Source organism: Nicotiana tabacum, chromosome 11, assembly GCF_000715075.1.
Source record: "Nicotiana tabacum cultivar K326 chromosome 11, ASM71507v2, whole genome shotgun sequence".
Lineage (NCBI taxonomy): Eukaryota > Viridiplantae > Streptophyta > Magnoliopsida > Solanales > Solanaceae > Nicotiana > Nicotiana tabacum.
In genome coordinates this window covers 170,225,843-170,250,979 of record NC_134090.1, presented here as the reverse complement: position 1 = coordinate 170,250,979, position 25,137 = coordinate 170,225,843, and the positions used below count along the sequence as shown (strand labels likewise).

Sequence of the window (25,137 nt, the reverse complement as noted above, 5' to 3'; positions counted from 1 at the left end):
GGGCCGCCCACAACAAAGCCCTTCTTCTGATAGTTAAGTGCGAGGGATATTATGTGAAAAGGGTCATGCTGGATGGTGGTTCCGGAGTAGATATTTTCCCTCTCTCAACTCTGCAAAGAATGAAGATCGATACTGAGAGAATCAGGTCTAACAACGTCCATGTGCGTGCCTTTGATGGTATCAAAAGAGACACCATAGGCAGATCGATCTGATATTGACTATTGGTCCTGTGGATTTTGAGGTGACCTTTCAAGTCCTAGACATGGATACTTCCTACAATTTTCTCTTGGGAAGACCTTGGATTAACGCAGCAGGGGCTGTACCTTCCACTCCCCACCAGATGGTGAAATTTGAATATGAAGATCAGGAGATTATAGTCCATGGAGAGGACGAGCAGTCGATTTACCGGGACCCGTCTGTCCCATGTGTCGAATCTAGGGAAGGAAGTGAACATATAGTATATCAAGCTTTCGAGGTTGTTGTCGTAGACAAATGTGAAGAAGGAAGCCTTTGTCCTCAACCCTTTCTCTCAAACGCATCAATTATGGTTGCCAAGGAAATGATCAGGCATGGTTATAAACCCGAGAAGGGGCTCGGGACGTCATTGCAAGGAATCATAGAATATATCACTCTGGCTGCTAGCGATATGTTCTTTGGTGTGGGTTTCCAAGCCACGCCAGCTGATGAAACATGGGCAAATGAGCGAAAGAACAACGGTTGGGTCTTGCCTCAGCCGATCCTACATCTGTTCGAAACCTTCGCCACGCCCAAGTACAATGAAAAAGAAGAAGATGAGGCTTTCACGGCCGAGGAAATAGAAGAAATATGTGGAACTATGAGGCAAATGTTGTATGAAACCCACATGGTCCAACCGAGGGAAGGCTCAAGCACCACTGAGGTGCTGTATATGGGCCCGGTGCCAAGTTACAAAATTGGAAGGCTACTCCGTTCCCAATCAAGCGGGAATCCCGATAGTCTAGTCTCGCCCCCTTTTCTGCATCACGAGTTATTTTAAGGCGTAAATCGGATGTTTTCTTTTAGTTTCCTATCTTTAATTTCCAATGTAAACATTGTTATCTTCAAAAATTCAATGAAATGAAATTAATATCTCATCGTTCATCTCTCTTTATTCTTTCTAATTTTTGTTATTTTTTCTCTCTTTTGTTTCTTCTTTCAGTTCTAATAATGAGACTTTAAATAAAATGACATGTTTGCGGACTTCATGCCCAGATGGAAACATGCTGTCTAATTGTGAAATAATGAACCAAGAACCGGAATATGATGAAGAAGAGGCTTTTAGGGGAATTAATCGAGAATTCGAACAAATTTGAGAATAAACCTAAGCCAAACTTAAATGATACCAAGCCGGTTAATTTGGGTAGTTCTGAAGAAATCAAAGAAACTAAGGTAAGCATTCACACAGATGAAAAAACCAGGGATGTATTGATCCAACTTTTGTTTGAGTTCAAGGATGTGTTTGCTTGGTGATACGATGACATGCCAGGATTAAGTGTCAATTTGGTAGTCCACAAGTTGTCGACCTACCCCGATTATCCCCCTGTCCAGCAAAATCAACGAAAGTTCAAAACTGATATTAGTGACAAGATTAAAGAAGAGGTCACAAAACAGTTGAAGACAGGAGTGATCTAAGTTGTCCGGTACACCACATGGTTGGCTAATGTAGTTCCCGTACCAAAGAAAGACAGGAAAACCCGAGTATGTGTGGATTATAGAGATCTAAATAAAGCAAGTCCCAAGGACAACTTCCCTTTGTCGAACATCCACATCTTTGTTGATAACTGTGCCAAATATGAGATATAATCTTTCGTGGATTGTTATGCAGGATATCACCAGGTGTTGATGGATGAAGAGGATGCGGAATAGACAGCTTTCACCACACCATGAGGCACCTACTGTTACAGGATCATGCCTTTTGGTCTAAAGAATGCCGGGGCAACCTATATGAGGGCCATGACTGCCATTTTTCATGACATGATACACCAAGAAATTGAGGTGTATGTAGATGAGGTGATCATCGAATCCAGGACACAGGACGACCATGTTCGGGACCTGAGAAAATTCTTTGAGCGGCTGCGTAAATATGATTTGAAGCTAAATCCGGCCAAATGTACATTTGGGGTTCCGTCTGGCAAACTTTTGGGATTTATAGTCAGTCGGAGGGGCATCGAGTTAGACCCAACAAAGATAAATTTTATTCGATATTTGCCTCCTCCAAGAACCAAGAAAGAGGTTATGAGCCTGCTAGGAAGGTTGAACTACATCAGCCGATTCATCGCTCAGCTGACTTCTAAATGTGAACCCATCTTCAAGCTGTTAAAGAAAGATGCAGCAATTAAATGGACAGATGAGTGCCAAGAAGCCTTTGACCAAATCAAAGAATATTTGTTAAACCCGCCAGTCTTGGTCCCACCTGAACCTGGGAGGCCTTTATTTCTGTATTTGGCAGTCTTGGAGAATTCTTTTAGATGTGTCATTGGTCAACATGACGTGACCGGGAGTAGAGAGCAGGCAATCTACTATTTGAGCAAAAAGTTTACAAGTTATGAAGCCAAATATACCCTATTGGAAAGGACTTGCTGCGCACTAACTCGGGTCGCTAAGAAGCTTAGGCATTACCTGTTGGCCTATACCACTTCCCTCATCACCAGGTTGGATCCTTTAAAGTACATATTCTAGAAGCCAATGCCCACAGGGAGGTTAGCAAAATGGCAAATCCTGCTCACTAAATTTGACATAGTCTATGTCACCCGCACGGCAATAAAAGCCCAGACTTTAGCAGATCACCTGGCTGAAAACGTTGTTGATGATGAATACCAGCCCTTGAGCACCTACTTCCCAGATGAAGAGGTAAATTTAGTTAAGATAACATCAGCAGACACAAATGCTTGGAAAATGTTTTTCGATGGGGCTGTAAACGCAAAAGGTGTTGGAATTGGGGCAATCTTGATCTCACACATTGGTCAGCATTATCCAACCACAGGCCAACTTCAGTTTTTCTGCACAAACAATGCTGCCGAGTATGAAGCCTGCATTATGGGTATGGACATGGAAATCGACCAAGATGTCGAAGAATTGTTAATCATGGGAGATTCGGATCTGATTATCCGACAAGCTCAAGGAGAATGGGAGATCCATGATGTCAAGATTATTCCCTACAGGCAACATGTGGAAGATCTTAGTAGGAGGTTCAAGTCAGTAGAGTTCAGGTACATTCCTCGTTTTCATATGAGTTAGCCGATGCGCTCGCTACTTTGGCTTCGATGCTGCCATTCCCAGGCAATACCCACATTGACCTGTGGGAAATCCAAATTCGGGAAAGGCACGGTTACTGCAATACGGTTGAGGCAGAACTGAATGTTCAACCATGGTATCATGATATCAAGAGATTTCTAAAAACTAAAGAATATCCCGAGCAAGGCAGTGGAGACCAAAAGAGAACCATTAGACGACTTGCAAGCGGTTTCTTCTTGAGCAGTGAGGCCTTATACAAAAGGACTCCAGATCTCAACTTGTTAAGATGTGTTGACGCCGAAGAGGCCAAAAGAATCATGTATGAAGTGCGCGCAGGAGTGTGCGGACCCCATATGAACTGGTATGTTTTGGCAAAGAAGATCCTTCGAGCAGGCTATTACTTGATGACCATGGAAAAAACTACTTCAGTTTCATCCGGAAATGTCATCAGTGTCAGGTGCATAGTGACTTGATTTATGCACCACCTACAGAACTGCATCTCATGTCAGCACCTTGGCCATTTGTTGCCTGTGTATGAACAGCATTGGGCTGATTGAGCCAAAAGCTTCAAATAGGCATAGATTCATATTGGTCGTTATCGACTACTTCACAAAGTGGGTTGAAGCAATTACTCTCAAATCTGTTACCAAGAAAGCTATGGTAGACTTCGTGCACTCTAATCTCATTTCCGTTTCGGTATTACTGCCATTACGGATAATGCTGCAAACTTGAATAGTCACCTGATGGGGAAATATATGAACAGTTTAAAATCACGCATCGAAATTCTACTCCTTATCGGCTCAAAGCTAATGGTGCTATTGAAGCAGCAAACAAGAACATCAAGAATATTCTAAGAAAGATGATCCAAAGTTCCAGGCAATGGCATGAAAAGTTGCCGTTTGCATTGTTGGGATATCGCACTACTGTGCGCACATCAGTCGGAGCAACCCATACCTTTTGGTTTATGGCACTGAAGCCGTAATACCCGCCGAAGTTGAAATCCCTTCTCTTCGAATCATTGTTGAAGCTGAAATTGAGGACAGTGAGTGGGTCAAAACCCGTCTAGAAAAGCTAACCCTGATCAATGAAAAGAAAATGGCCGCAGTATGCCATGGGCAGTTGTATCAACAAAGAATGGCTCGTGCTTACACCAATAAATTGCGGCCTAGACATTTTGAAGTAGGGAAACTCGTCTTGAGACGCATTCTCCCTCACCACCAGGAAGTAAAAGGAAAGTTCGCTCCTAAGTGGAAGGGACCGTATATTATCAGAAAAATATTGCGAAGAGGGGCGTTATACATGGGAGATATCGAAGGAAATGACCCTGAAACAGCCGTAAATGCGGACGCAGTCAAAAGGTACTATGTCTAGTCTTTCTACAGCAACAACATTAGCTGATTGGGATGACGAAGGCTTTCATTCTCGCTGTAGACATGTGATTTTTGAGCCTTCCCAAGAATTTTCATATTTTAGCGCGTAAATATTTAATTAGGCATAATATAGATATTTTAAGTAATTTTGACTCTTTTACTTTATTTTATTACAAGAAAACAAAAATTACAAAAATAGGTTCATTAAAAAAACCAATCAGCTACAAAATAGTATCGTATTTTTATTTTAATCTTAAAAAAACTACAAAAAATGGTATCGTATTTTTATTTTAATATGATATTTGAAAATACCAAAAATAGATTTGTTTTAATGGTTAGTTTTATTTTAATAATTATTTGAATAGTAGGATTAATTGATTAATGGGACCGTATTTTTAATCTCGTTCGCAGGAAAAGAATAGAACTTGGGCTCAAGCAACCCATTTTAGGCCTAATTTTGGACCTAGCCCATAATTTCCAAGCCCGTTATTCCTAGGCCCATACCCCTTAAACTAAAAACCCTACAACTATATAGACCTAGACTCTACACTATAAAATAACGCCTAAGACTAAAGAAAAAAGGGAAGGACGGATAAAAAGAAAAGCTGAAGCTGCGCAACTTTTGGACAGACCCCTTTCCCCTGAAGGTCTTCTTCTTCGACCATTCCCCATTTTTTTCTCGATTTTCCTTCAGCAGCAAAAACAAAACAAACAGTGAACCCTGAACGTTAATCACAAAATGACCCCTGATAACATCTCCTTCATCCCCGTCAGCCACGCCGCCAGTCCGCCGAAAAACACAGTTCCCATCCATCGAGCAACTCGTCTTCTTCCTCAGCTAAACGGCGACCCCCTATGAAACTTCAGCTTTTCTTCTTCCTCTGTTGAACCTAAACACCACCGAGCTTCAGCTGAACCTAGACCTAGATGAACACAAAAGAGACATAATTCCTAGACACTACAAAGAGATCAGGCGCATAACCAAAAGAGATATCGATCTGCTGCAGAGCACCAAACAACCCCCATCGATCCCCATTCCCATCGCCGCTACTCCTATATCTTCCTTGTTACTGCTGCGCCAGAAGGTGATAGATCTGGCGAGAAATCTGGCGACCGCCATTGGAACTGGTGAACACACACACACATGCAACGGACATAAAATGGGCAGAACAAAACAAACTATATAACAAAAGGAGATTCAGAGTGAGTTCGACGTTCGAGTCGTCGAGGTCAAGTTTTCCGGCGTGGTCTTTGTTTAACAGGTTTATTCGAGGTTGCGATTCCGGTCGAGATGCCTAGTCTGTATCTCGCTCAAAGGTTGTGCGGTCTTAGAGTTTTATTTTCATTGTATTTGCTCTAGAATTTCAATAATAGAAGGTCATTTCTTCCATTTCGTTCTTCTTCTGCTACTTTGTTTCCGTGACAAATCCTGTCAAGCTATCAATGTGCTAACCTGAAATATATTTGTTTTTGCTGAAAAAGCTCAAGTAAAATTCGAAATCCGCATATATGCTGCGATATGCTGTGGCTTTCGAGTTTTATTTACGTTTCAGTTTCAGCTCCATTATACTGTTTCTAGCTCTTGAGTTTAAAAATGGCAATTGGAATTGTGTTTTGACTCCATTGTGATGCGGATGGAATGGTGTTTGAAAATTTTTGGTTTCTTATGTCAAAAAGAATGCAATTACTTTATATTATTGTGGGGTGTGATTTATTATGTTTTTGTCAATTATTTTGCTTGAGATGCTAGCTAACTTTTCGTTATTTGCCGAGGTGCTTACTGTTATTTGGGTTCTAGTTAGTATTAAAAGTCTAAAAACCATTAGTTTGGTCAGTAACGAAACAGTGGGAGATTTTGGAAGGTATATTTGGGTCAAATGTATATATCACTCATCTTAAATAGTATCAATTAGTAATCTACGCTTTTGTTCTATGAACAGTTACATTCAAATTGAGTTTATTTGCTTTAATTAAAAGTTCTACCATTGTTACGCATATAGTTTGGTTTATTTCATTTTCCTACTTAAGTTTGAGTGACTGGTTGGTTTTGTTTTCCGCTGATTTCTCCCTTGCCATAGCTTATTTAGTTTAAAATCACAACTTAAAAGTACAGTGTTGTGTTTGGGACTTGAGAGAAAAGTTTGAATTTGGGCCATGGGATGGTTAGTTTAAGATTGAATTTGGGACTTTGGTAAATAATGAAAAGGAATTCGAGCTTAATAAAGATTATGTTAATTTCGTGTTGTTTCTCTTTTAATCATTCGGGTCGTTAGGAGCATACTTAGGAAATAATCACTTATGAAAAATCGTAGCTTGCTTTAGGCGCGATTATTATTAAATATCATGGCTATGGGTATGGTTTCCCGTGGTATGGTTTCGATAGATAAATGTCATAAACATGGGTGCGCATTTATGTGACCCAAATTCAAATCTCAATAACGTTAGTTAAAATGTGTCATAGACAGCGGGTGCATTTATGTGACGTGGTCCAAGACATGTTTTAAATAGCATTGAATCTTCTTAAAAATGATTAAAAGCGGTTAATGAACTAAAATTTGCACATAGGTTCAAAATGGTTTAAAATCAGATAATTAAGCCGAATATAACAGTTGAGCGACCGTGATAGAACCACAGAACTCGAGAATGCCTAACACCTTCTCCTGGGTTAACAGAATTCCTTACCTGGATTTCTAGTGCGCGGACTGTTAAACATAGTCAATCTTTCCTCGATTCGGGATTTGAACCGATGACTTGGGACACCATAAAATTATCCCAAGTGGCGACTCTGAATTTAATAAATAAATAAATCTCGTTTTGATTGTCACTTTAAGTTGGAAAAAACTCCCTCATCTACCCTCTCCGGGGGTGTAAGTAAAAAGGAGGTGTGACAGCTCTGGCAACTCTGCTGGGGATCGAACCCAGAATCTCTTGTTCAGGGTTCAGAATTCGAGCTTAGATAAATTGTTATATTTGACTTTATCTGATTTTGCTAAATGTTTGGCCCTAATGTGCTAAGTGATGCTTTTACCGCTTTGATATTATTTGAACTGTATATATAAACTATTATGAAACCACTCTCTTCTCTCTCTCGAGGAGTGCATGCTGGTCGTGACTTCTTTCTGTTAGTGTCATATCCCAAATAGAACGAGGTTCGGACAAGTTGCAAAGCCGTATGATTTTTTGGTTACCTGTACGCAGCCCCCTCTCGGCTCGAGTCGAGTTGCCCGCTTGGGTAAGCCAGGTCTAGAACAAATAAACCCATGTTTTTAAACCTAGTATAACAATACCTCATGCTGGATCCCTAGAAGGAACGTTTGTTTGCATCATGTGCATTTTGACTTAGGGGACTCAACACAGGGGTTGAGTTCGTCTAGGACAGGTATACCCCAAAAAATAAAAGACCATCCTGAAGCATCTTATGTGTTACATGTTTCATTTATTCAAGGGTAAAAGGGTCATTTGGCGGACCAATGATGGCTGAGGGTAAATGAAGAAATGAAAAAAAACAATGAAAAAAGAAAGAAAAAAGAAAAAAAAGAAAAAAAGAGAGGGTGAAGTGTGAAGATAAAGCGAGTGTGGCCTAATTATGTTTTCTGTTACATTTTGTTAAAAGAAAAAAAAACTTTGGAAAATTCAAAAGATTTTTGTACTTTTTCATCATTTTTTGAAAATCAAAAATCAAAAAAGGGGAAAAAGAAAATAAAAAAGAAGAGTTTACATGTTTCATCATTTTTCAAAAAAAAAAGAGAAAAAAAACATATTTTCTAAATTAGTTGTTATTTTTATTTCTCGTCCGTATCATATCTGCCCGAACTACGCATACCTGATTCTCGTCATTCGGGACGTGATACGTAGGCAATCCACATAGGGTCCGGTCTTCCTAGTAAATCTTAGGTTCTTGGCTTTGCGGGGTCATAGCCAAATTTTGAACTTCTAGCCACTTTTTGCCAAATAAGCTATTTTGAATAAATAGCCTCAATCTTGTCTGGCATGTGTCTAGTAAGGAATGTTATTGACTCACATAGTGTTGGTTTCAGTTTTCTCATACATGTGTGGATTTCCTTACTGGAGTTTGGGCATGACAGATACTCCAGGAGCACTGCATTCAGAAGTTGCTCGAGGAGTCATTTTAGATTTTTGAGTCAATTGTTCATGTTTTACTTTCTAGTCATGTATAGTAGTATTCGATCTTTTAGGTGATGTTAGAGTTTGTAATAGTCTAGATAAGTTTGCCTAGTCTTTTGTTATTGTATTCCTTATTTGTATTTGAAAATGTGTTACAAGTCAAAAGAAAAAACAAAAACAAAAAAAAGGAATTTTGCGTTTTTATATTTTCGTTATAAGTTTTCTTTAGAATACTAATTCTATAAATGAATAAAATTTCCTTTGAGGTTGTTTTTCCTTTAGGCAATTAATATCAAAATAAAAATTATTTTTATATTCCCTTTAGTATATTAAGACTAAAAAATTCAAAAAAAAGAGAAGAGAATTTTCTCTTAATACCTTTTTAAAAGTTTTCTTTAAGGCATTAGTTCCAAAATCCAAAAAGATTTCTTGTGAGGTGTTTCTTTGGAAAATTAATGAAAGATAAAAAAAAATTCTTTTTATTTTCATTAGAACTTTTGGATATTGTACATAGAAAAAAAGGCAAACTATATCTTTTGTTTATCATTATAATTTTTCCTTTAGGCAATCAAAATTAAAATCCAAAAACATTATGTTTTATCTTTTTCATTGCTTGCTTCGAAATCTTGCGTCAGGATATCAAATGAAGATTCAAAATGTTTTTCTGTGGTTTATTCCTTAGATTTCTTTCATAAAAAAAAGAATTAAAGTTTTTTTCTTTTAGGGTTTTTCCTTGATAATTTCTCATAGAGTATCTGTTTTTAAAAAAAGAGAAAGTAAAAAAAGAAGAAGAAGAAAATGAATAAGAAAACGTTAGTTTATGTACTTTACTCTCGATCTTCCCGAACTACGCAAAGATCTGATTCATACGGCGTCATGATATGTAGGCAACCTACATAGGGTTCGATCGAATCATTTTTTTTATTTATTAAAAGAAAAAGAAAAAAAAGAAGAAAAAAAGGGGTGAAGTCATGGGATGTGAGAAATCAGAAGGAAGAAAAAGAGAGATAATCCGAACGAAAAAGGGGAAGGAAAATGAGCGAGCTAAGAAGTGCTAGAAAAACAAAGAAAAGAGAGGTTGAAATGAACAAATTGGGATGATGCCAAATGACCTTCATACCCTTGAAGTCATTTTAGAACCAATAATTGCGACTAGGTGCATTGCACGCAATGTGATATTATATTATGTTAAATGCCCTAACGCTAACGTGATGACTTCATTTTGTTATCTTCATATCAGAAGGTTGGTTGGTTTGTGGTTCTTGAAGTAGTAACTCCTCTCTACAACATAAAGTCACAAGGCTATGGCGGACAACAACAGAACTGAGTTGGTTGATACTGGGGCCCGAAAGCAGTAGGTTGAACAGGACAATGGATTGGTTGAAGAGGTAAAGATGTTGAGACAACACATGGAAGACATGTATCAGGCGTGGATGACTGGGAACGTACCACCCCCGCCACCACCTAGCCTCCTAAATGCCGTCCTTAACCAAGCTCTGAACACAATGCTAGATGATCCTCCATACTCTCCAGATCTACCTACTTATCATAGCTTTCCCAACCGTCTTAGTTGCTTCATCACTCATCTTCCAATTACCTCTCCCCAAAATCGCCCTCTTGTCACATCCACTATCCCCGACAATGAATACTCATTCAAAGCTCCTGATGCCCAATATTAACCCTCAGAGGTTTCCCACAAGGTTCCCAACTCATATAAGCAGGGTCCCGCGGGATGAGCCTCATGTTGAAAATAAAAAGTTCACAGGAAGAAAGGGGCTAGATGGGATACCTAGGAGGCCGAAAGGCATAGAACAGTCCTTAAAGAACAAGCAAAGAATGGGAGACCAGGGTAGCATGTCTTACAAAGAATTGTCTATGTCCCCCGACGTTCGTCTGCCTGCGGGGTTTAAAGTGCCAAAGTTTAATTTGCATGATGGGTGTAGGGATCCGATAGCCCATTTGAGGGATTGTTGCAATAAAATGAGAAGTGTTGGCGAGAAAGATGATTTGTTGATGGCGTACTTCAGTGAGAGCCTGACTGGGGCAACGTTGGAATGGCATAATCGTCAAGATGTTGGTAAGTGGCCTACATTGGATGACATGGTTCAAGATTTTGTTCGATACTTTCAATACAGATCGGGTGTTACCCTAGACCGCTCCTCCCTATCTAAAATGGAAAAGAAACTGGAGGAAAGCTTTAGAGAATTTGGGCTCAGGTGGAGGGAGCAAGCTGCTCGAGTCAATACCCCGATTGGTGAAGAAGAAATGGTTGAGCTTTTCCTACAAGCCCAGGAGCCCACCTACTTCAGTCATTTGATCCCGGCCTTGGGAAAGCCTTTCAAAGATGTGTTAAAAATGGGGGAGCTAGTAGAAAAGGGAATCAAGTCAGGCAAAATCATGAGTTGTTCGAAAGACATTCAGAACACACCAGTAAGTTCGGGTGAAAGAAAGTGAAACAGAAAAGATGATCCTCCCCAATGCCACTTCTCTCCACGGAACTCCCAAAATTGTACATCACTTTCCTAGTACACAGCTCCACAAAATGTCTATCCACCCCCATGAGCCTACCGAAAACCCCCTGGATCAGGTTTCCGGCCCAATCAAGCCTTTAAGAACGAGAGGTTACAGAAGAAGAAAGTATTCACTCCATTGGGAGTGTCATATGCCAGTCTATTCCAAAGGCTAAGGAAATTGGACATGTTGAAGCCGACCCAGATAAAAATGCCAAACCCTCTCCTAAAGAAGTTTGATTTTTCTCAAAGGTGCGCATATTGCTCAGATACCCCGGGGCATGACATAGAGAAGTGTTGGAATCTGAAGGATGCGATTCAGAAGCTTATTGATGCATGTGACATTGTCGTGCCAAATCCAGATGCAACAGACACCAGCCAAAGTCTATCGCCTGTGCATAATGAGACGCATATGGTGGGTATGGTTTATTTTGAAAAGGAATGTGAGAATTCTTCTGGGAGCCTCGGAGGCCCACGTGCTACTAAGCTTTCAGCGCTATCGGAGGTTGATCTTAAGAACGAGCCGGCAGAAGGAACCCAAAAGCAATTTATCAAGAACAATGTGATGAAGACTTGTGAAATTCCTAGTATTGTAGATGCAGAATTCAATGGCTAAGATACCGTGCTGGGTAATTGGAAAGACGCTCCATTTCTTGAGTAGCCAGAGGGGAGCTCTGGTGACTTAGTTTGTTGCCATTTCTGTTGTCCGGGTTATTTCAGGGTTGTAATCCGGATATTGTCTTGTAATTCAAACCCTTCTATCCTCTAATTTTTTCTAGTTCCTTTAGTCGTAGTATCCCACTTAGTGTTTTCTAGGTTTGTTCTAGGTTTGTAACCCCAGTTTAGTTTGTCTGTTTTGTTGTCCAAACCTTTTCACCATCTGTCTAATGCAATTTTCTGTTTTTTGTTATTTCTAGTCATTTTGTTTAGTTCTCTTTTCCTTTTATAGTCCTTTTCCTGTTGACTCTAGTGACATGACATGCATGCGTAATTCTCAGCCTGGCTTTAAAAGTCTGTTTAGTCATGAAGCAATGAAACAATGTTGAAGATGTAGGGACATTGGAGGGAAATAAGTGAAGGCATTTTGGGATCACTTCAAGCCCGAATTGTGTGAAACTGGGGCAGGTAGGACATAAAAATACACTATTGGAATGCATCATGTTGCATCGGGTAAAGATAATGGCAAATTTTCCCCAAATTTGGTAGGGGTCGTTCGTTGTAACTAGAGTGTTGTCCAATGGTGCATTGTATTTGACAGATGTAGAAGGCAAATGTCTAGAAATGGCTATCAATTCTGATGCAGTCAAGAGATACTATGAATGGTTTCTTTCTTTGATTGTACTTGTTTGTATTTGGCATGTCTCGAATATTGAAATGACGAAGGCATTTTGTTCTGCTATCTAAACATTTTATCCCTTGTCACCCCTTTTGAGCCTTATTTGTTTTCTTTCATACCCCTCTTTCGGAATCAGTAACAAATATCAGAAACAAAAGCGTAAAAGATAAGTAAAGGAAGGAGAGAAAATAGAAAGAAAAGAAAAGAGAAAGAAAAGAACGTAAAGAGAAAGAAAGAATGAAAAGAGAAAGAAATAATGAAAAGAAAAAAGAGAGGAAGAAAAACAACAAAAGGGAAAAAGAAATCAAAAGAGAGAGCAAAGAAAGAGAAAAAAAATCAAAACAACAAAGTAATTTCTATGACATGAACTACGTTCGACCTGATTCATTTTAAAGATATGTAGGCAGCCTCACGGTTCGGTCCCATCAAAATAAAAATCCAAAAATTCCCAAGGAAGAAACTGGGACACAAGTTGTGGTTGTTGTAAGACATTTGGTTCCGAAAGTTGTAATTTTGAACCCATGATGAGTTTTTTTAGCCTTTTGATACCCTTTATTTCTAACCCCATCCAAAAGCCCACATTACGGTCCAAATAAAGACCTTCCGATTAGTCTTCGAGAGATGCCAAGTCAAGTAAGGAGAGGTAATTCATATCAGGGGTAACACTCTGGTCCAAGTAGAAAAATAATGGAAATGAGAGAGTGTTATTGGTGAAAACCCTCACGGGCACCGTAAGGTGACGGGAACTGAGAGAAATAAAAAATGAGAGAGTATTACTGGTGAAAACCCCCGCGGGTACCATAAGGTGACGGTAAGTGGAGAGAAAGAATCAAAATGAGAGAGGCTTGATGGTGAAAACCCTTCGGGCACCACAAGTCGAATAAGGATTGTGAATCAGATTGGATAATCAGAGCATTGAAGCCATGTTTCATGGTTTAGGGGTATAACAAGAGTTGAACATCAGACTTGCTCAACAAAATAGGCCACAGGTGCATGGCATGGTCATTATAGTTGGTATCCACATCTGATAGGTTTCTACTTTGTAGTTTTCTTGTTAGGAATCACCTTTTTCCTTTGTCCTTTACTCTATTCCTTTTGTCTTGTTTACTTCCTCTTCCTGAGTCTGTTTGGTCAAAATAAGTGAGAAATGACTTCAAAATTTTCCACCAGCTTTCCAATTAAACAAAACGGGATCTGGCCAGCACATCAGTGTCATAAGTCAGGAAAGAACAACAAGCGCACTGAGTTGGTAACAATCAACATGCTTTGGGGTCCATGAGAAATACAAAGGTTTGGTATATTTCAATTCGTGAATAGTGCAACAGATAGAGGATGTTGGGTTAATGGATCAAAGGTATTTTTGTGATAAGATTGACAAAGAAAGTGGTTAACCAGTGACAAGCAAGGTCTTCCAAGCAGAAATCAAAGTTATCATGGCAAGTGAAGGAGAAATAGACCTCAAGGCCAAGGCTAGTGGTTTAAGTCAAGAAAGAACAACATACGTACTGAGTGGGTGGCAATTGATGTACTTTGGGATTCATGTGAGACACAAAGGTTTGGTAAATGTCAGCTCACGAGCAATGAAACAGATAGAGGGTATTGGGTCTGAATGGAGAAGAGGTATTTTCTGTGATAACGATGACAGAGAAAGTGGTTAGCAAGGTCTTCGAGTGGAAGTCAAAGTTATCATGGGAAGTGGAGGAGCAATCACCCTCAAAGTCAAGGCCAAAAACCAACCACCGCGTTTTAAACTGACAAGATTTTTCTTTGATTGAAACAGGGGCAGAAAAATTTGTTTTTTTCAGAGAAACCCTACGCAAGGAAAAGCAAGCACCAGACAGGTTTGACCGTAAACTTTGAGGACCTTCCTGGAAAATGTGGCTTAGTTAAAATTCAAAACAATCATGAATAGCATAGAGGAAGGTAAGTTGGTTTCAAAGTTTGCATGTTTAAGATAGGATTCAATTAGGAGTTTCAGGATCCCCCTTCTGAATAATGGGACCTAGTTTTGAGATTTCTATTAGATCACGAGACGTGTCGTAAATTCTATCGTAGGGTAGTATAATTCAGTCGTAAAAGTGTCATTTTTTAGGACAAGATTTGATTTTGAGTTACAGGACCTTCCTAGATAATGGGATGTAATTTAAGACCCTTTTAGATATCAAAACTTTAGCGGAAGTAATACCTTTAAAAGATACAGCTTAGATCTATAATTGTCGTCTAATTAAGAGTTGTCAGGACCTCTCTGGATAATAGGACTTAGCTTTCAGATTCTTAATAGTTGGTAGAATGATTCGGTTTAACACTTACTTATGTGCCCAGCTACCAAACTGGGCATAGAAATTTTCTGTGCCCAGCCACCAAACTGGGGTAGAAAATTTTCTTTGTTTTTGTCTGTTTTGTTGAAGTCAGGAGCCCGCCTGGAGAGAAGGGAATACATTTCAATTCAGCAATCAGGAACCCGCCTGAAAAGTAGGGAAAACATTTAAAGTCAGCAATTAGGAGCCCACCTAGAGAACAAGGGAGTATAACTCAAGTTTTAGCTTTCAAGTTCTTATTGATATTTGGTAATATGATCCGTTTTACACTTACATGTGTGCCTAGATACCCAAACTGGGGCAGAAAAATTTTCTTTGTTTTTGGCTATTTTGTTGAAGTCAGAAGCCCGTCTGGAGAGCAGGGAATACATTTCAAGTCAGCAGTTAGAAGCCCGCCTGTAGAGCAGGGAATATATTTCAGGTCAGCAGTCAGGAGCCCGCCTAGAGAGCAGTGAATACATTTCAAGTCAGCAATCAGGAGCCTACCTGGAGAACAAGGGAGTATAACTCAAGTTTTAGCTTTCAAGTTCTTATTGATATTTGGTAATGTGGTTCGTTTTACACTTACATATGTGTCCAGATACCCGAACTGGGGCAAAAAAAATTTCTTTGTTTTGTCTATTTTGTTGAAGTCAGGCGTCCACCTGGAGAGCAGGGAATACAATTCAAGTCAGCAGTTAGGAGCCCGCCTGGAGAGTAGGGAATACATTCAAGTCAGGAGTCAGGAGCCCGCCTGGAGAGCAGGGAATACATTCAAGTCAGCAGTCAGGAGCCTGCCTGAAGAGCAGGGAATACATTTCAAGTCAGCAGTCAGGAGCCCGCCTAGAGAGCAGGAATACATTTCAAGTCAGCAGTCAGGAGCCCGCCTGAAGAGTAGGGAATACATTTCAAGTCATCAGGAGCCCACCTGGAGAACAAGGGAGTACAATTCAAGTTTTAGCTTTCAAGTTCTTATTTGGTAACATGATTTAGTTTTATACTCACATCTGTGCCCAGCCACCAAACTGGGGCAGAAAATTTTCTTTGTTTTGTCTATTTTGTTGTAATCAGGAGCCCGCCTGGAGAGCGGGGAATACATTTCAAGTTAGCAGTCAGGAGCCCGCCTGGAGAGTAGGGAATACATTCAAGTTTAGCAATCAGGAGCCCACCTGGAGAGCAAGGGAAACCAGTTCAAGTTCAACAGTCAAGAGCCCACCTGGAGAGCAAGGGAATACAGTTCGAGTTCAACAATCAGGCGTCCACCTGAAGAAAAGGAAAAGCATCTCAGATTGCAATTCATGTCAGCAACCAAAGAATCCTGCGGCAAGAATGCGAGTCAACAGTCCGAGGTGATCAACAAAAGTTAGTCACAATAAAGAAAAAGAGAGAAAGTCAAGAAGTGAATCCAAATGCAGAAGTTGATGGAAGATGTGAACTGCTTAAGACATGGTGGAAGTCACAAGCACTACATGTCCGGTCTTGATCCAAAAAGCTGTAGAAGAACGAGCTAGAACCTGCAGCTAACAAACGCCAAGGTTCAAATCTAAAGTCTGCATGAAGAACCATTCAAGACTCAAGATCAAGCTTCAGAAGACTTATAGATAGGAATCTTGAAACTCGTGGTTGACAGGTTTAGTTAGTCTTTTTCATTTGATTTTTTGATGTAATAACAGGAATCGTGGACCGGAACCTCGGCGGAACGGCACCTCGACCGGATCTCCACCTCGGCATACTCCGTCATCTCACTCATCTCTAAACTACACGTGGCCTAATTCCTTTATAGCCAAGGATATGTAGGCAGCTCAGATACCAGAGCTCGGTCACATTCCCCTCTCTCTTAGTTTTAGTTTCTCCAAATAAGGGTCAGGTCAAAAAACCTGTCTGGTCATTCTTTGTCTAAAAATACTACGTCTTTCCAGTCAAAGAGGGGCAGCTGTAGACATGTGATTTTTGACCCTCCCCAAGAGTTTTAATATTTTAGCGCGTAAATATTTAATTTAGGCATAATATAGATATTTTAAGTAATTTTGACTCTTTTACTTTATTTTATTACAAGAAAACAAAAATTACAAAAATTGGTTCATTAATGTTTTGTAATCATTTTTAATCTTAAAAAAAATACAAAAAATAATATCGTATTTTTATTTTAATATGATATTTGAAAATACCAAAAATAGATTTGTTTTAATGGTTAGTTTTATTTTAATAATGATTTCAATAGTAGGATTAATTGATAAATGGGATCGTATTTTTAATCTTGTTCGCATGGAAAGAATAGAACTTGGGCTCGAGCAACCCATTTTAGGCCTAATTTTGGACCCAACCCATAATTTTCAAGCTCATAATTCCTAGGCCATACCGCTTAACCTAAAATCCCTACAACTATCTAGACCTACACTCTACACTATAAAAGAACGCCTTAGAGTAAAGAAAAAAGGGAAAGACGGATAAGAAGAAAAGCTAAAGCTGCGTAGCTTTTGGACAGACCTCTTTTCCCTGAAGGTCTTCTTCTTCGACCATTCCCCATCTTTTTTCTCGATTTTCCTTCAGCATCAAAAAAAAAAACCAGTGACCCCTGAACATTAATCACCAAACGACCCCTGATATCATCTCATTCACCCCCGTCAGCCACGCCGCCAATCCGCCGGAAAACACAGTTCCCATCCATCGAGTATTTCGTCTTCTTCCTTAGCTGAACGACAACCCCCTATGAACTTTGAGCTTTTCTTCTTCATCTGTTGAACCTAAAGACCACCGAGCTTCAACCAAACCTAGACCTAGATGAACAAAAAAGAGACCTAATGCCTAGACACTACAAAAGAGATCAGGCGCAGAACCAAAAGAGACACTAATCTGCTGCAGAACACCAAACGATCCCCATCGATCCCCATTCCCATCACCGCTACTCCTCCGACTTCCCTGTTACTGCTACGCAGGAAGGTGATAGATCTGGCGAGAAATCCGGCGACCACCATTGAAAACGGCAAACACACACACATGAAAGTAACATAAAACGGGCAGAACAAAACAAACTATATAACAAAAGGAGATTCGGACTGAGTTCATCGTTTGAGTCCTCGAGGTCAAGTTTTCCGGCGTGGTCTTTGTTTAACGGGTTTATTCGAGATTGTGATTCCGGTCCAGATGCCTAGTCTGTAGCTCGCTCGGAGGTTGTGCGGTCTTAGATCTTTATTTTCATTGTATTTGCTCCAGAATTTCAATAATAGAAGGTCAGTTCTTCCATTTCGTTCTTCTTCTGCTGCTTTGTTTCCGTGACAAATCCTGTCAAGCTATCAATGTGCTAACCTAAAATATATTTGTTTTTGCTGGAAAAGCTCAAGTAAAATTCGAAATACGCATATATGCTGCGATATGTTGTGGATTTCGAGTTTTATTTACGTTTCAGTTTCAGCTCCATTATACTGTTTCTAGCTCTTGAGTTTAAAAATGGCAATTGGAATTGTGTTTTGACTCCGTTGTGCTGCGGATGGAATGGTGTTTGAAAATTTTTGGTTTCTTATGTCAAAAAGAATGCAATTACTTTATATTACTGTGGGGTGTGATTTATTATGTGTTTGTCAATTATTTTGCTTGAGATGTTGGCTAACTTTTCGTTATTTGCCGAGGTTCTTACTGTTGTTTGGGTTCTAGTTAGTATTAAAAGTCTAAAAACCATTAGATTGGTCAGTGATGAAGCAGTGGGAGATTTCGGAAGGTATATTTGGGTCAAATGTATATATCACTCATCTTAAATAGCATCAATTAGTAATCTACGCTTTTGTTCTATGAACAGTTACATTCAACTTGAGTTTATTTGCTTTAATCAAAAGTTCTACCATTGTTACACATATAGTTTGGTTTATTTCATTTTCCTACTTGAGTTTGAGTAATTGGTTGGTTTTGTTTTCAACTGATTTCTCCCTTATTATAGCTTATTTGGTTTAAAATCATAACTTAAAAGTCAGTGTTGTGTTTGGGACTTGAGAGAAAGGTTTGAATTTGGGCCATGGGGTAGTTGGTTTAAGATTGGATTTGGGACTTTGGTAAATAATGAAAAAGGAATTCGAGCTTAAGAAAGATTATGTTAATTTTGTGTTGTTTCTCTTTTAATCATTCGGGTCGTTAGGAGCATACTTAGGAAATAATCACTTATGAAAAATCATAGCTTGTCTTAGGCGCAACTATTATTAAATATCGTGGATATGGGTACGGTTTCCCGTGGTATGGTTTCGATACATAAATGTCATAAACACGGGTGCGCATTTATGTGACCCAAATCCAAATCTCAACAACGTTAGTTAAAATGTGTCGTGGACCGCGGGTGCATTTATGTGACGTGATCCAAGACATGTTTTAAATAGCGTTGAATTTTCTTAAAAATGATTAAAAGCGGTTAATGAACTAAAATTTGCACATAGGTTTAAAATGGTTTAAAATCAGATAATTAAGCCGAATATAACAGTTGAGCGACCGTGCTAGAACTACGGAACTTGGGAATGCCTAACACCTTCTCCCGGGTTAACAGAATTCCTTACCCGGATTTCTGGTGCGCGAACTGTTAAAGAGAGTCAATCTTTCCTCGATTCGGGATTTGAACCGGTGACTTGGGACACCATAAAATTATCCCAAGTGGCGACTCTGAATTTAATAAATAAATAAATCCCGTTTTGATTGTCACTTTAAGTTGGAAAAAACTCCCTCATCTACCCTCTTCGGGGGTGTAAGTAAAAAGAAGGTGTGACACTCGCTACCCCAAACACTCCAATCCTTTGCTAACCCTTTGAGTCGGTTACCTTTCTTTCATTATCCTCTTTGGAACTTGAAAACGTTTATAAAAAAAGAAAAGAAAAAGAAAAACAACAAAAAATCAAATGTTTCCCTGAACTATGTTCGAGTTGATTCCGAAAGGATATGTAGGCAGCCTCTCTGGGGTTTAGTTTCACCAAAACAAAATCTAATTTCCCCCAAAAGTGAAACTGGGGCAGATATTATAATGGTTCGGCAATGATCCCGCCTGAGCGGTTCCAAAGTTGTAATTTGATCCAAGTTCTTCTTACCCAAACCTTGTTCAAGTCTTTCCGATAAATCGGTGAAAGGTGTTCAAAATCGGAGAATGCAATTGTTTGGATCCGATGCAATCAAGATGAGAAAAATAAAATGAGAGAGTCTTATTGGTGAAAACCCACTAGCACCATAAGTCGATGGTGAGCAGAGAAATTGAAAATGAGAGAGTCTTGTTAGTGAAAACTTGTAAAGAGAACTATAAGGCGATGGTGAGAAGAGAAATGAGAGAGGTAGATTGGCGAAAACCCGCAAAGGGCGCCGTTGATCGAACAGAAGAAATTCCTCACCACCATTGGCACTGAAAAAGTCCTAGCAAGGTTTCTCGGTTTTAAAACACGGGTTGCAATGGGTTTGTGAGAAATTGGATAGTTGTGCAGATCGGGTATCCAGTCCAAGAAGCATGTCATGTCTATTGAAGTCTGCATGCACTCCTGATAAGTCTTTCTTTCCTCCCTGAAAGGGACACTTCTCTTTAAGTTCACTTTCTTGTCCTTTGTTTACTTTTCTTTGAACCCCTTTCGGTCTAACTCTGTTCTAAAACTAATACAAAGAAAAGGTGGCAAGATTGGTTTAACAAAGTTCTTCTTAACAAAAGCCAAATCCAAAGAAGGTACCCAGCCTCAACAGGTGCATCAAGTCGATCCCGATTGGCCATGATGGCCGATGCTCGAAAGTTGAAATTATTGAAAATGAAAGAAAACCAAAGTCAAATGTCCCTAGAGGCAGAATAAGGTGAAAGGGCCAAAGCCCCACACGGGTGAACCGCCATGTGAAATTTTGGAAAGTTGAGGTCCTCGGTTTTAGTAGAGAAATCAATCTTCAGAAAAGCTAGCAAGCAATAGAGGTTCTCACCAAAAGAGTTGTTCCGAGATCAAGTGATCAAAAACAATCAAGGCCACAAAACCAACCACCATTTTGAATTAACAATTGTTCTTTGTTTGAAAATTCGAAACAGGTGCAATCCTAAGCAATCGTGCAAGAAGCAGGTCCAACCAAAAATAAAATGCGCAAGTGCTAGAAATAGCTTTGTAGCAACAATCCATAAAAAGGGAAGTCCCCTCCATTTTTTTCTTGCATTTACTCATTAAATAAAAGAAAAGAGAAGAACACAAAGAAAAAAAGAAGAAAAAGAAAGAGATAAGAAGAAAATTCAAAAATGGTAGTTTAGGATCCCCAATCTCAATTTTTATGCTTTTCCAACATAAGGGTGTACACTCCCTAGTTGAGATTTATTTTAGACATAGGGTCTCCACTCCCTAGTCGCTTTTTGCCAACATAGGGACTGCACTCCCTAGTTGAATTTATTTTAGACATAGGGTCTCCACTCCCTAGTCGCCTTTTGCTAATATAGGGTCTCCACTCCCTAGTTGAGATTATTTTAGACATAGTATCTCCACTCCCTAGTCGCCTTTTGCCAACATAGGGTCTCCACTCCCTAGTTGAGATTATTTTAGACATAGTATGTCCACTCCCTAGTCGCCTTTTGCCAACATAGGGTCTCCACTCCCTAGTCGCCTTTTGCCAACATAGGGTCTCCACTCCCTAGTTGAGACTTTAGACATAGGGTCTCCACTCCCTGGTCGCCTTTTGCCAACATAGGGTCTCCACTCCCTAGTTGAGATTATTTTAGACATAGTATCTCCACTCCCTAGTCTCCTTTTGCCAACATAAGGTCTCCACTCCCTAGTTGAGATTATTTTAGACATAGGGTCTCCACTCCCTAGTTGCCTTTTGCCAACATAGGGTCTCCACTCCCTAGTTGAGATTATTTTAGACATAGGGTCTCCACTCCCTAGTCGCCTTTTGCCAACATAGGGTCTCCACTCCTTAGTTGAGACTTTAGACATAGGGTCTCCACTCCCTGGTCGCCTTTTGCCAACATAGGGTCTCCACTCCCTAGTTGAGATTATTTTAGACGTAGGGTCTCCACTCCCTAGTCACCTTTTGCCAACATAGGGTCTCCACTCCCTAGTTGAGATTATTTTAGACGTAGGGTCTCCACTCCCTAGTCGCCTTTTGCAACATAGGGTCTCCACTCCCTAGTTGAAATTATTTTAGACATAGGGCCTCCACTCCCTAGTCGCCTTTTGCCAACATAGGGTCTCCACTCCCTAGTTGAGATTATTTTAGACATAGGGTCTCCACTCTCTTGTCGCCTTTTGCCAACATAGGGTCTCCACTCCCTAGTCGCCTTATGCCAACATAGGGTCTCCACTCCCTAGTCTCCTTATGACAATATATGATCTCCACTCCCTAGTTGAGATTATTTTAGACATAGGGTCTCTACTTCCTAGCCTCCTTTTGCCAACATAGGGCTCCACTCCCTAGTTGAGATTTTAGACATAAGGTCTCCACTCCCTAGTTGCCTTTTGCAGACATAGGGTCTCCACTGCCTAGTTGAGATTTTAGACATAGGGTCTCCACTCCCTAGTCTCCTTTTGCCAACATAGGATCTCCACTCCCTCGTCACCTTTTGCCAACATAGGGTCTCCACTACCTAGTTGAGATTTTAGACATAGGGTCTTCACTTCCTAGTCGCCTTTTGCCAACATAGGGTCTCCACTCCCTAGTTGAGATTTTAGACATAGGGTCTCCACTCCCTAGTCTTCTTTTTCCAACATAGGGTTTCCACTCCCTAGTTGAGATTATTTTATACATAGGGTCTCCACTCCCTAGTCGACTTTTGCCAATATAGGGTCTCCACTCCCTAGTTGAGATTTGAAACATAGGGTCTCCACTCCCTAGTCGCCTTTTGCCAACATAGTGTCTCCACTCCCTAGTTGAGATTATTTTAGACATAGGGTCTCCACTCCCTAGTCGCCTTTTGCCAATATAGGGTCTCCACTCCCTAGTTGAGATTTAGACATAGGGTCTCCACTCACTAGTCGCCTTTTGCCAACATAAGGTCTCCACTCCCTAGTTGAGATTATTTTAGACATAGGGTCTCCACTCCTTAGTCACCTTCTGCCAACATAGGGTCTCCACTCCCTAGTTGATTTTTAGTATAGATATAGGACTCCGCTCCTCGCTCCCCAATCCATTTTTCTTAAGGATACACAATCCTGGTTTTGTTGCTTTCAGTAAAAAATTAGTTTAGAATTTTGTTACAATAACTTACGAAATTTTCCTAGTGAAAACTGGGGCAGAAATGTTCCGTCCGTTTGCTTGTTTTGGTGTCTGAGAAGGTTTTACCTCGACGCACAGGGTTTGACACGACCAAAGAAGGAGTCTCAATCCAGAATAAAGAAGAAAAAGAAGAAAAAGAAAAAGAAGTGAACTCAAAGTGCAGAAGTGGAAAAAGATGTGGACTGCTCAAGATATAATTGAAGTCACAAGCTTCGTATGTCCCGACTTGATTCGAAAAGCTGAAGAAGAAAGAACCAGCACCTACAGCTAACAAGCATCAAGATTCAGATCAGAGTCCACATGAAGAATGAACCAAGACTCAAGATCGAGCTTCAGATGACTCTTAGATAGGAATATTGTAACTCGTAGCTGATAGGCTTAGTTAGTCTTTTTAATTTCTGATTTTGATGCAATAACGGGGGACTGTGGACCAGAACTCGACGGAACGGCTCCTCGATCGGCTTTCCACCTATGTATACTTCATCGTCTCACTCACCTCTGAACTACATGTGGTCTGATTCCTTTATATCCAACGATATATAGGCAGCTCAGATACCAGGGCTCGGTCACATTCACCTTTCTTTTGGTCGCTTTAAATAAGGGTCGGGTAAAAAAAAACCTATCTAGTCATTCTTTGTCTAAAAACTTTTCGCATTTCCAGTCAAAGAGGGGCAGCTGTAGACATGTGATTTTTGACCCTCACCAAGATTTTTCATATTTTAGCATGTAAATAATTAATTTAGGCCTAATATAGCTATTTCAACTAACTTTTACTCTTTTACTTTATTTTATTACAAGAAAAATGAAAATTACAAAAATTGTTCAATTAATGTTTTGTAGTCATTTTTAATCTTGAAAAATACCCAAAAAATAGTTTATTTTAACGGTCAATCTTATTTTAATAGTTGTTTTACTTAAGTATGATTAATTAATAAATGAGATCACTTTTTTATCTCGTTCGCAAGGAAAGAATAAAACTTGGGCTCGACCAACCCATTTTTAGGCCTAATTTTGGACCTAGCCCATAATTCGCAAGCCCATAATTTCTAGGATCATACCCCTAACCTAATCCCTACCCCTATATAATAGTACCTAATCCCTAAATTGACACACCTAAAACACTGATCGGTCATTTCTCTCGAAAAGATCAAAGAAAAAGCCAAAAATATTTCAAAGCAAAAGAATGAAACAATGAGCTAGACAACAAAAAAGGGACGTCAGCCAAACGTTTGAAATTTTCTTCTCAAAAAACCCTTTATTCAATTGGGGATTCTTCATATAAACACATAGTGACATAGCAAAAGAAACTTGGGGATTTTGTGGTGAAGGGACGAATGGCAAAAACGGAGGACGGACGTCGGATTCAAATCCTTTGATTTTTGTTTCGAATGTTAGTTTCTTCTTCTGATTGTCGATTTAAAACCCTGGAATTCGGCAAGTTTGAGTTTGAGTCAGGTTTGAGTTCACGACGAGGTTCTGTCCATGGTTCCGATGAGGCCCGTTGTGGAGTTTTATCGCGGTTCCGGTGGGTTTTCTGGTCTGGTTCGAGGTTTCATTTTTGGTGGCTTTTGTTTGGTCGAGTTAAACATCAAAGGTCCACTCACTCCTCTCTAATTTGAGATCTGTTAATTTCTTTATTTGGTATTGAATTGATTCATGGAGCTTTCTGCTTATTTATCTTATTCTGGATATTAATGAATACTTTGTCTTCTTAACTTAATCTATTTGTTTTAAAGTTTATTTTCTCATTAGGCAACTAAGATAGACAAACTGTTAAAGATCTAATTGTTGTGTGGTTTGGGAAACGATACTAAAGGAAAAAGAAAGTTTTGCCCATTAATAATTTATTTGATTTTTATCTTGTTTAATTTGATCGTTGTGAGAACACTTAGGCCGTTAATATTCATAAACATCGTAGCTTACTTTAGGCGCGATCAATAATAAATTACCGTGGCCACAGGTACGGTTCCCATGGCATGGTTACGATACCCGAATCTCAATTCGGGGGTGCATTTCATGTGACCCGATTATAACAACTTCTAATAACAATACATTTT

General features: G+C 39.6%; 1 long non-coding RNA gene across 1 annotated transcript; it reads left to right on the top strand.

The window, feature by feature from the left end:
- Window positions 1–17,344: 17,344 nt before the first annotated feature.
- LOC107759139 (uncharacterized) lies at window positions 17,345–24,825 on the top strand. The gene is made up of 2 exons (XR_001642111.2): window positions 17,345–18,120; window positions 23,159–24,825. It is a non-coding gene; the product is annotated as an uncharacterized LOC107759139 (long non-coding RNA).
- The last annotated feature ends 312 nt before the right edge of the window (window positions 24,826–25,137 follow it).